Source organism: Gavialis gangeticus, unplaced genomic scaffold (assembly GCF_001723915.1).
Source record: "Gavialis gangeticus isolate Ggan-Ray unplaced genomic scaffold, GavGan_comp1, whole genome shotgun sequence".
Lineage (NCBI taxonomy): Eukaryota > Metazoa > Chordata > Crocodylia > Gavialidae > Gavialis > Gavialis gangeticus.
The window spans coordinates 155,138,186-155,147,831 of record NW_017728992.1 but is presented as its reverse complement, the minus strand read 5'-3'; the positions used below and the strand labels follow the sequence as shown (position 1 = coordinate 155,147,831).

At 46.8% G+C, this 9,646-nt stretch overlaps 1 pseudogene; it reads right to left on the bottom strand.

Annotated features, from left to right (window-relative positions):
• Positions 1 to 3,997: 3,997 nt before the first annotated feature.
• LOC109298933 lies at positions 3,998 to 8,330 on the bottom strand (annotated as a pseudogene).
• Positions 8,331 to 9,646: the final 1,316 nt, after the last annotated feature.

Below are 9,646 nucleotides of genomic sequence, written 5' to 3'. Positions count from 1 at the left end.
ATTTCAGTGATGATTCAATGCACAGATGCAGATTTAACCAGATTGCAAAAGTGTTCATGAGGCAGTGCTAGGTAATTCAGATTTCAGGGAGGGTTAGTAAAGTGAGATACAAACAATAATGTAAGGATGAAACGGGGACAAAGTATTATGCTTATTTATTAATGACACAAGTAGGAACCCTTTTCATGGACCAGGAGTACTCCTGACCATATCTGTACCACTTTACACTAAACTTTAAATGAAACTGATAAGTGACCCTAAGCACAATGTATGGAATGAGCTATTTATAAGTGTGGTGGGATTTCCATTTTTCTATATCAAAATCAGAGATGCACATATTGGGAAGCAGATTTATTGAATACCGCATTTGTAAACAAAATAAGATTTCATTACACACTTTAGTGAATGCTGAAGTGTAGGCAGCTCACTTCTGCCTATCTGTCTCTGAAGACACTTTAGTCAAAACTTTTGATGCTTGGAAGTGTAATACAAATGCTAAAGATGCCAGACAGTTACATTTTCATCAGGTAGGTTTCTTAGGCACTAACTCCCTGCTTCTGGGAATGCCCAGAAGTTTCTTAACACCTGACCATGCCAAGCAGCTGAGCACCAAAGCCCTGTTGAGATCAATCTACAAATGAGCTGTGGTCACTTGTTTCATCTATGTGATCCAATCCTTTAGGCTTTCACAGAATACCTCCCTCCAACTTGGGTTGCATCCAAAACCCTGAATGGAGCAGCCCACCCTTATTCAACAGAGCAATCATCTAGTCAACACTGTCCTCTGTTTGAAGGGAGTTGAGCATAGCTTTCCCACCTCTAGCCACTATGCTTTATGGTATTTGGAGGTCAAGGTGTTCTCAGTCCCTACTGTTGAAGTAGTTCCACTTTGCATGCTCAGGGGTGATCTGTTGGCCACCTATAAGTTTATCGGTCATTCCCCCAGGATCTGGGGGAATGACTGTTAACTAGAGTGCCCCAAGGGAATGACAAGATCGAATGGTCATAAACTGCTCCACAACTAATTCAGGTTGGACATAAGGAAGAACTTCTTTACTGTCCGAGCCCCCAAGGTTTGGAGTTGACTTGCCGAAGGTGGTTCAAGCACCCACTTTGAACACCTTCAAGACATGCTTGGATGTTTATCTTGCTGGGATCCTATGATCCCTGTCAACTTCCTGCCCCTGGGGTAGGGGGCTGGACTCGATGATCCCCTGGGGTCCCTTCCAGGTCAAATGTCTATGAAATAAGTATCTAGAGAAACACGGGGGGAGTAAGTAAGCACGACTAGCACTGTAGCAAGAGCATTCAGATAGAATGAGGGAGACTTCAGTGTCACTCGCTGCATGCTTTACAATAGAAAGCATTCATAATTGAGTACTTTATAGCCAGGAAGCCTTATAACCTTCACTTGAGGAGACAGGTTCAAGTTCCACCAATCATAAAAAGGTTGAGCTTTTGTCTCCCACAAAGTTATCTAACCCTTGGACTCTTTGGTGAAAACAAGAAGGTATCACACACAGCATAGGTTACGTGATACACAGTAGTGAACCTCAACTGGAGGCAAGCACCTCTGCGGTTGAGGTTAGGCACCTTTAAGACTTGCCCTTTTTTCTCTTTAGGCATTTCCTATTGGCTTGAATAAGTGGCTTACAGCTCGTTGTGCCGGCTGTTGCCAAATCCGTGGAGCCAAGTTCTCCGCAGTCATTGTGTAGGGAGCCTAGGCAGCAAGCACAGAGAACCTACATGTTAGGTGCTGCCGTGCCTTAGTCTTTCAGTGAATCTAGCTCAAATCCAGCTCCTTGGGTATGGCAGGTTGTTCTCAGCAGGAGAAAAAGTGGAGATACATTACTCTTGTGCTCCCTTAATTTCTAGTGCATGTAGGAACTTTCAGCCTCTCAAGAAACTTAGATCTAGTCTCAGGGCCCAGACTGCTCTGCAAGTCAGAAGAATTGCTCAGGAGAGCAGGCAGCAATTGCTGCCAATAGTCATCACCAATAGGCCCTTCTGAACATCGTTTATTGCTAATGGGTCTGGAGAAAGGCTATTTCAGCACTTGCAAAAATTGGCCTTGAGACTGGCTCTAATAAATACATATTAACAAAAAACGGTCATTGATTTGTCTAGAATTATGTCCCAAATTCCCTGCTACGGTGTGATACTAAGAGGAGCAAATCCTTGGGGAAAAACTATCCGATGCGAGAGAGGGGGTGGGGAAGAAGCATAGGCTTCTACCTTCCCACCCAGCAAACTTTGCTCAGGACAGAATGGGACACGGAGGAAAAAGAAAAAAAAAAAAAAAGAGGCAAGAAGGGGCAGCAGGAGATGGAGAAGCCTGAGAAGTGCACCGAGCCATCATGCTTCTTCTGGAGTGAAGTCAGGCTAAAGAAAATGCTGCAGTGAAAATACCGTTTCCCTCACATAAGCCATAAATCTCATTATGCAGTCACAGAGCACAGCCAGGCATAGCTAACAGCAGCAGCATATCTACAGATCCTGTCTGTGCTGTCACAGGATGAGAGCCGATAAAGGAGTGCAGGGGATCCCCTTCTGCAGATCTTTACTCAGCCCCATCCTTTTTGAGTGCTACCCACTTCAAACCCTCTATTAGTCCTGTGAAGTGGGGTAGACAGATAATGGCTTGTTTTAGTTTCACAGTTAGTAGGGCTGGAAGGGACCTGAGCAGATCATCAAGTTGCTCCTCCCTGCATGATTTGCACAGAAAAAGGAACATGTGGCTCTTTGTTCTTACTGCTGTTTCACAGAATTTGAGATGTGCTTCATAATGAGTAACAGGTGTGCTGATCGGCTGGGCCAATAAGAAAGTGCCCTGGGTCGAAGCAGCAGTTTGTTATTTTGCCTGTCTCTTGTCCTTTACATGATCCCAAGCCCTAAGTTTTGACCCTTCCAGGGACTCTGGAATTTTGCCACTTCACCGTGCAAAGCAATGTTCTCTCCCGCTGCTTCAGGCCGAGTTGTACATGCAGAGTGCTTGCTCCACTAACTCTTACAGTGAGTCTCCACGTTAGACTACAGCATAGAGAAGACAAGTCTGGCCTGGCGTTAGACCAGTAGGCTCAGATACAGGTAGGAGCCTAGCTGTGGTAGCACAAAGTTCCACGTGGGATAATTTACCTTGCCTTCTGCTAGATGGACTGCTATGGTTAGATTGTTTCCACTACCTGAGCCATCATGTTTTCAGCTAGCCTGGGTATCTCTACACTGCAAGCAGTCTTCAGTGTTGACATATGCATAGTCACATTTCCCTCTGCTGGTGCTAAGAGCAGTCTTGCTACTAGTTTAGCAAACGTAATGCTCAAAACGAGTGTCAGCAAAGGGCCAGCTCCCCAATATGTTGGTAGTTCAGCAACACCACTCTGGACACTCCTAATTCTCTGGAATCATATCCAGGATGAATCTTAACAATGGCTCTCAGTCTAGGTATGCAGAACTTATACTTGCTCTGCCTCCAACTTGGCCTAGTCCCAGCCTGTGGAGAGAGAGGCACCAAGAATGCCTCTGGCTCCTCATGGCAGAGATAATGGAGTCCCCAGTGCTGCAAAACTGTCACAAGCAAACTGAACCCAGGTGTAGGGTTATCAGTAGGAGAACGCCCACGCAGCTGGTCCACATGATGTCTCCAAGCTTGTCCGTCATCAGTCTGTATATGATATGGGTCCTGTGGCGCTTACATTTTAGATTGAACCTACTGTGGGCCTGTCCTGTAGTTCTGAACAGACAGTCTCTTGTGAAATGAAAAGACTTAAAAAGGTATCAGATGGTAATGCAGAGTCCAACTCCTTTTCTTTCCTAAACTGCATGTCTCTCACAAGGTCTGGGTTAACACAGTCAAGGCATGTCTTGAGATGACAATCCATAAGAAGCTCCGATGGGCTGGACCCTGTTGCAGGGCAAGGAATTACATGTTGAGCAAACAGAAATCTTGCCAGTCTCCTACAACAATCATTTTCAGTGCATCTTTTATAGTCTGCACCATTCACTCAGCTTGCCTATTGGCCTGCGGCCTGAGAGGTGCAATGGTAACAGTTCGAACAATGTTGCAGCTGACAAAATCTTGGAACTGCTGAGGTGAATGCGCTGCCATTATCAGAAAGAATAGTGTCAGTTGATGTAAGAGTTGAGACAGCAATCACTTCAAGCCATTTTGAGTACGAGTCAACAACAATTAAGAAGTTCTTACCTTGAAAAGGTCCAGCAAAATCTATGTGGATGCATGACCAGGGTTCCTTTGTCATTTCCCAAGGGAATACTGGTGCCTTTGGTGGATTATGATGGGTTAGTTGACAAATGCTGCACTCCCTCACAGCCCCTTCTATGTCATTATCCGTAACTGGCCACTATACATAACTTCTAGTCAGTCCTTTCATCCTCAATGCCTGGGTGTGCTGCATGCAGCGTTGTCAGTATGATTTGGCATCCTGCTTCTGGAATTACGACACGATTTCCCCACAAGAGGCAACCCTTGTGTGCAGACAACTCATGCCAATGTGATGAAAGTGGCCTGAATTCCTCAGCCAATTTGTCTGCAGGACAGCCCCTCCACACCCAGTTGAGGATATGGGCAAGGATAGGGTCTTTTGCCATCTGATCAGCCTGAAGAAGGGCTTCTGGCATGGATTCCAGCATGAAGACTTCCACTGGAGGAAGAGTAGCACAATCAAACCAATGTGTTCCCCATTTTCAAAAAAAAAAAAAAAAGGGAGGAGGGAGGAGCCAGGCAACCTTAGGCCCATTTGTCTTACTTCAGTCCTGGGGAAGCTCTTTGAAAAAATTATCCAGGAGCACATCTGGGAGGGACCAGCAGGGGAGAGGATGTTCAAGGACAACCAGCATGAGTTCATTGAAGGCAGGTCCTGTCAGACCAACCCAATTGCCTTCTACGATCAGGTCACAAAATCATTGGATGCAGGTGTCGCAGTAGATGTAGACTTTCTGGACTTCAGGAAGGCCTTTGACACTGTCTCCCACCCCATTCTCATTAAAAAGCTAAGCAACTGTGGCATTGATGCCTACAGTCAGATGGGTCGCAAATTGGCTAGGGGGCCGCACCCAGAGAGTGGTGGTGGATGGGTCATATTCAACCTGGAGGGAGGCGAGCAGTGGGGTCCCCCAGGGGTTGGTCCTCAGGCTAGTACTGTTCAATTTCTTTATCAGCAACTTGGACAAGGGGGTGAACAGCACCCTGTTCAAATTTGCTGACAACACCAAGATCTGTGATGAGGTGGGCACGCTAGAAGGAAGGAACAGGATACAACTGGACCTGGACAGGTTACAGGGGTGGGCAAATGTGAATAGGATGGGATTCAGTACTGACAAGTGCAGGGTACTGCACTTGGGCAGAAAGAACTTATAGGCTGGGGAACTCCCTTCTTGAAAGCACAGTGGCAGAAAGAGATCTTGGAGTCATTATCGATTCTAAAATGAATACGGGCCAACAGTGTAAGGATGAGGTCAGCAAGGCCAATAGCACCTTGTCATGCATCCACAGATGCATCACGAGCAGGTCCAAAGAGGTGATCCTCCCCCTCTATGTGACATTGGTCAGGCTGCAGTTGGAGTACTGTGTCCAGTTCTGGGCACCGCACTGTAGGAGGGATGAGGCCAGGATCAAGAGGGTCCAGAGGAGGATCACTCGCATGATCGAGGCAGCAGGGCAGGCCCTATGAGGAGAGGCTATGGGACCTGAACCTGTTCAGCCTTCACAAGAGAAGGCTGAGAGGGGATCTAGTGGCCATCTATAAAACTTACTAGGGGGGACCAGAGGGGAATGGACAAGACCCTGTTCCTCCAAGCGCCTCCTGGAGTAACAGGGAATAACAGCCACAAGTTGATTGCGAGCAGGTTCAGTAGACATCAGGAGCTACTACTACACAGTCAGGGCAGCCAGGATCTGGAACCAGCTTCCAAGGGAAGTGGTGCTAGCTCCTACATTAGGGGTCTTTAAAAGGAGGCTTGATAATTACCTAGCTGGGATCATATGAGCTTAATTTAGTGGAGGTCACATGAGCCCAGTATTCATTCCTGCCCAGGGTAGGCAGTCAGACTTGATGATCTGCTCAGGTCCCTTCTGACCCTATATCTATGAATCTGTGTCTCAGCATAAAAGACAGAGTGAGAAAGAAGGAGAAAAAAACCCCACTCAGACAAGGTGATGAGCACTAGAGACTGACTAGAATATAAAACGATAGAGGAAAGCATCTGCCCCAGATAGGGGCTGGGCTTTGGGTGAAAGCCGTACATAGATCACTTATACGTATTGAGCTACCACCCCTCTGGTTTCCCCTCCCCCCCACTTGTTGGGACTCCTCATCTCTGCCCCCTCACTGGGGCTGCAGGGCTTCCCTCCCCAGTGAGCTCAGGTGGCCATAGCCATGCCTGGCCCCAACTACCTCTCCTCAGGGTCTTGCATCCCACAGGGCTCAGGTGGCTGCAGCTATGCCTGGCTTCCATCTACCTCTGATAATAAATGACCCACCCAAAGGTGAAGGCTGGGGTTAAGGCACGCCTTCCTACCTTTCACCAGGGTGGCAACTGGCCTGGCATTTCCTGGGGGCTCCCACACTACTGAGAGCCCCACCAGGCCACCCACTCCCAGCAGGGTGCAGTTTTAGGTCATGCCCAGGACCAGGAGCCTCCTAGCCATGCCCTACAGCTCCTGCCCCTACCTTCAGGATGTTGCATAGACTTGCAGCCACACAATATTACTGCCTGGTCTGCCAGTAGTGAACTGCTCTGTTTATATAGGTGGCCAGAGATCTACAATGGCCGCTGCAATCAACCACCTGCTGGCTGCTTGGCTCAGCTCTTAAAGTGGCAGGCACCAACAGTGCCCTGGCACATTCTGCAATGATTGCCAATGCTTCTTTATCAATCTGTGTGTAATTCCTCTCTGTTGAAGTCATTGTTCTTGAGTAAAAAGCAACAGGTGTGTCCATGCCACCAGGCAATGTCTGACTGAGGACAGTGCCAACACCAAAGAGCAAGGCATCACAAGTGATGGACAGTGGCTTCTGCTCATCATAGTGAACAAGGACAGAGTCTGATGTCAGCAACTTCTTGATGCTCTGGAAGGCTTTGTTGTGCTGGCAAGTCCATTTCCACTGAGCTCCTTTATCCAGTAAGTGATGAAGGGGCTCTGCTATGGTGGCTTTGTTTTTCAAGAAGATGTAATAAAAATGGAGAAGTCCTAAGAATGCTTGAAGATCCTGTCTGCATTTTGGTATAGGGGCATCACATATTGCTTTTACCTTGTCTTCAACTGGGTGAATGCCAGAAGCATCAATTTGATATTCCAAAGCTGATACTGGAAACTCCCAGTTGACATTTCCCTCTTTACCCGCTTTATCGAATCTCTACAAAACTTCTCTGAGTCTCTCAGTGAGTTTCTCTCTAGGCGGCCCCATGATCAACACATCATCAAAGCATGGAACAATCCCAGGAATTCCTGCTAGCATTTTCTCCATGAGCTGCTTGAAAATTCCTGGTGCCCCAGAAATTCCAAACTGGAGGCGCTTGACACAGAATGCTTCCTGGTGTGTAATTATTGTTTGGGCCTCAGCAGCCTTGTCATCCACTATCAATTACTGATACGCCTGAGCGAGGTCAAGTTTGGCAAAAACCTTCCCTCCTGCAAGAACAGACAGTAACTGGTTAATGGTAGGCACTGGGTGCGGGTCCTGCTTAAGTGCTTTATTCACAGTGCACTTGTAATCCTCACAGATACAAACACTGCTATTAGGTTTTAAAACATGAACAATTGGTGTGGCCCATCTTGTATGTATGATTGGGTTGAGAACCCCTTGCACGATAAGCTGATCTAATTCTGCATCAATTTTTGGCTGCAGTGCAAAAGGTCCATTCTGAGCCTTCATAAAGACAGGGGTTATCACAGGATCCATTTGGAACATCACAGGTGGACCAGAGTAAGTTCCTAATTCCTCGCAGAATACCTGGGAAAACTCTCTTGCAAGCCTTTTCAGACTTTCTGTGCAGAGACTGTGTACGCCTTGAATACTGATTCCCAATGGTGAGAACCAATTTCTCCCCAGAGGACTTTTTCAGGAACCCTTAGTGGCAATGAGGGGTAGATGCTGTCTAACAGATCCATACTGGACATCTACATTGCAGCTACCCAAAGTTTCCACAATCAGTCCATTGTAGTCACATAGGCGACACTTGGGTTTCACTAACTTGGGGAGAGGGTGCCAAAACAACTGGAAGAATGTGTTTTCATTTATGAGGGATACTCCCAAACCTGAGTCCACTTCCATTTTGCACTTCTTGCCATTTATTACTACTGTTGCATTCATCTCAGAACCTTGAGTTTTGACAACACCAACATTTTGAATCAAATATAGTTTTTGTACCTCACGTTCTGCGGAAGACTGTACCCCGGGAATGGCTTTGGGAGTGAATACATTTGCCACAGTCTTTTCGACTCCTGGAACTGGCCTTCGAGCAGCAAACCCTCTCTATGTGGCCCTTCTTCTTGCAGGCATGACACTCCGCATTCCTAACCCCGCACTCCCTTTGTCTATGTTGGCCATCATAACTCAAACATGTCTGTAGATTAATTGGCTTATGTAGTGCTGTTGGTGAGGGTATAATCTGTTGAATTTGCTGGTGATGATCTGATCCTTGATCTTTTTGGTGTAAGCGGACTTTGCTGGAGAATGCCTAGCAAATTTCTCTCACAGTAGGGGATGCTGCTTCAGCTGCCAGGGCTTTTTCTTGTGCAGTAGCCAAGGTCACATTTCGTTCAGAGAGCAGGCAACATTGGATTGCTTCATCTTGAACCCCACAGATGAGACGGTTGTGAAACAGGCCATCCAGGAGATCACCAAACTCACAAAACTTGGCAAGGTGATGGAGCTCAGCCAGGTAATCTGCTCTGCCTTCATTGGCCTCTTCGTCCTGTTTAAAAAAATGAAATCTCTGCAGGGTAACAGATGGCCTTGGGCAAAAATGTGCCTTTAGCAGGGCAACTAGTTCAGCATAAGACTTAGTGTTTGGTAAGGCAGGTGCTGTGACGGAGTGAACAATGGCAAATGTTTTGGCACCACAGACCGTCAGGAGGATTGCACGCCTCTGTGCTGGGTTTTCCACTTTGTTGGCTTCCAGGTAATAGGATAGCCTTTCCGCATAAGAGTCCCAAGAAGCTGGCTGGCTCACATCAAATTCTTCTATATGCCCCAATGTGGCCATTTTAACTAACATCAGAGGTATTAGAAAAAAAAGAAGAAGAAAAAAATACTTCCCTCCAAACACAAAATACAGCCTGGCCTCAGAGCAGTGTCCCACAATCTAGGGGTGTCTTTTCAGCAAAGCATCCCATCCTCGTCACCAGATGATATGTTGTGAGTTCAGCAACATCACCCTGGACACTCCTGGGTTGAACTAACATTTATTATTATAACTCTCTGGAATCATATCCAGGATGGATCTTAACAGTTGTATCAGTCTATGTATGCAGATCTTATACCTGCTCTGCCTCTGACTTGACCCAGTCCAGTCCCATGGAGAGAGAGGCACCAAGAATGTCTCTGGCTCCTCATGGCAGAGAACAGGGAGTCTCCACTGCTACAAAACTGCCACAAGCAAACTGAACCCTGCAGTGCTGAACATA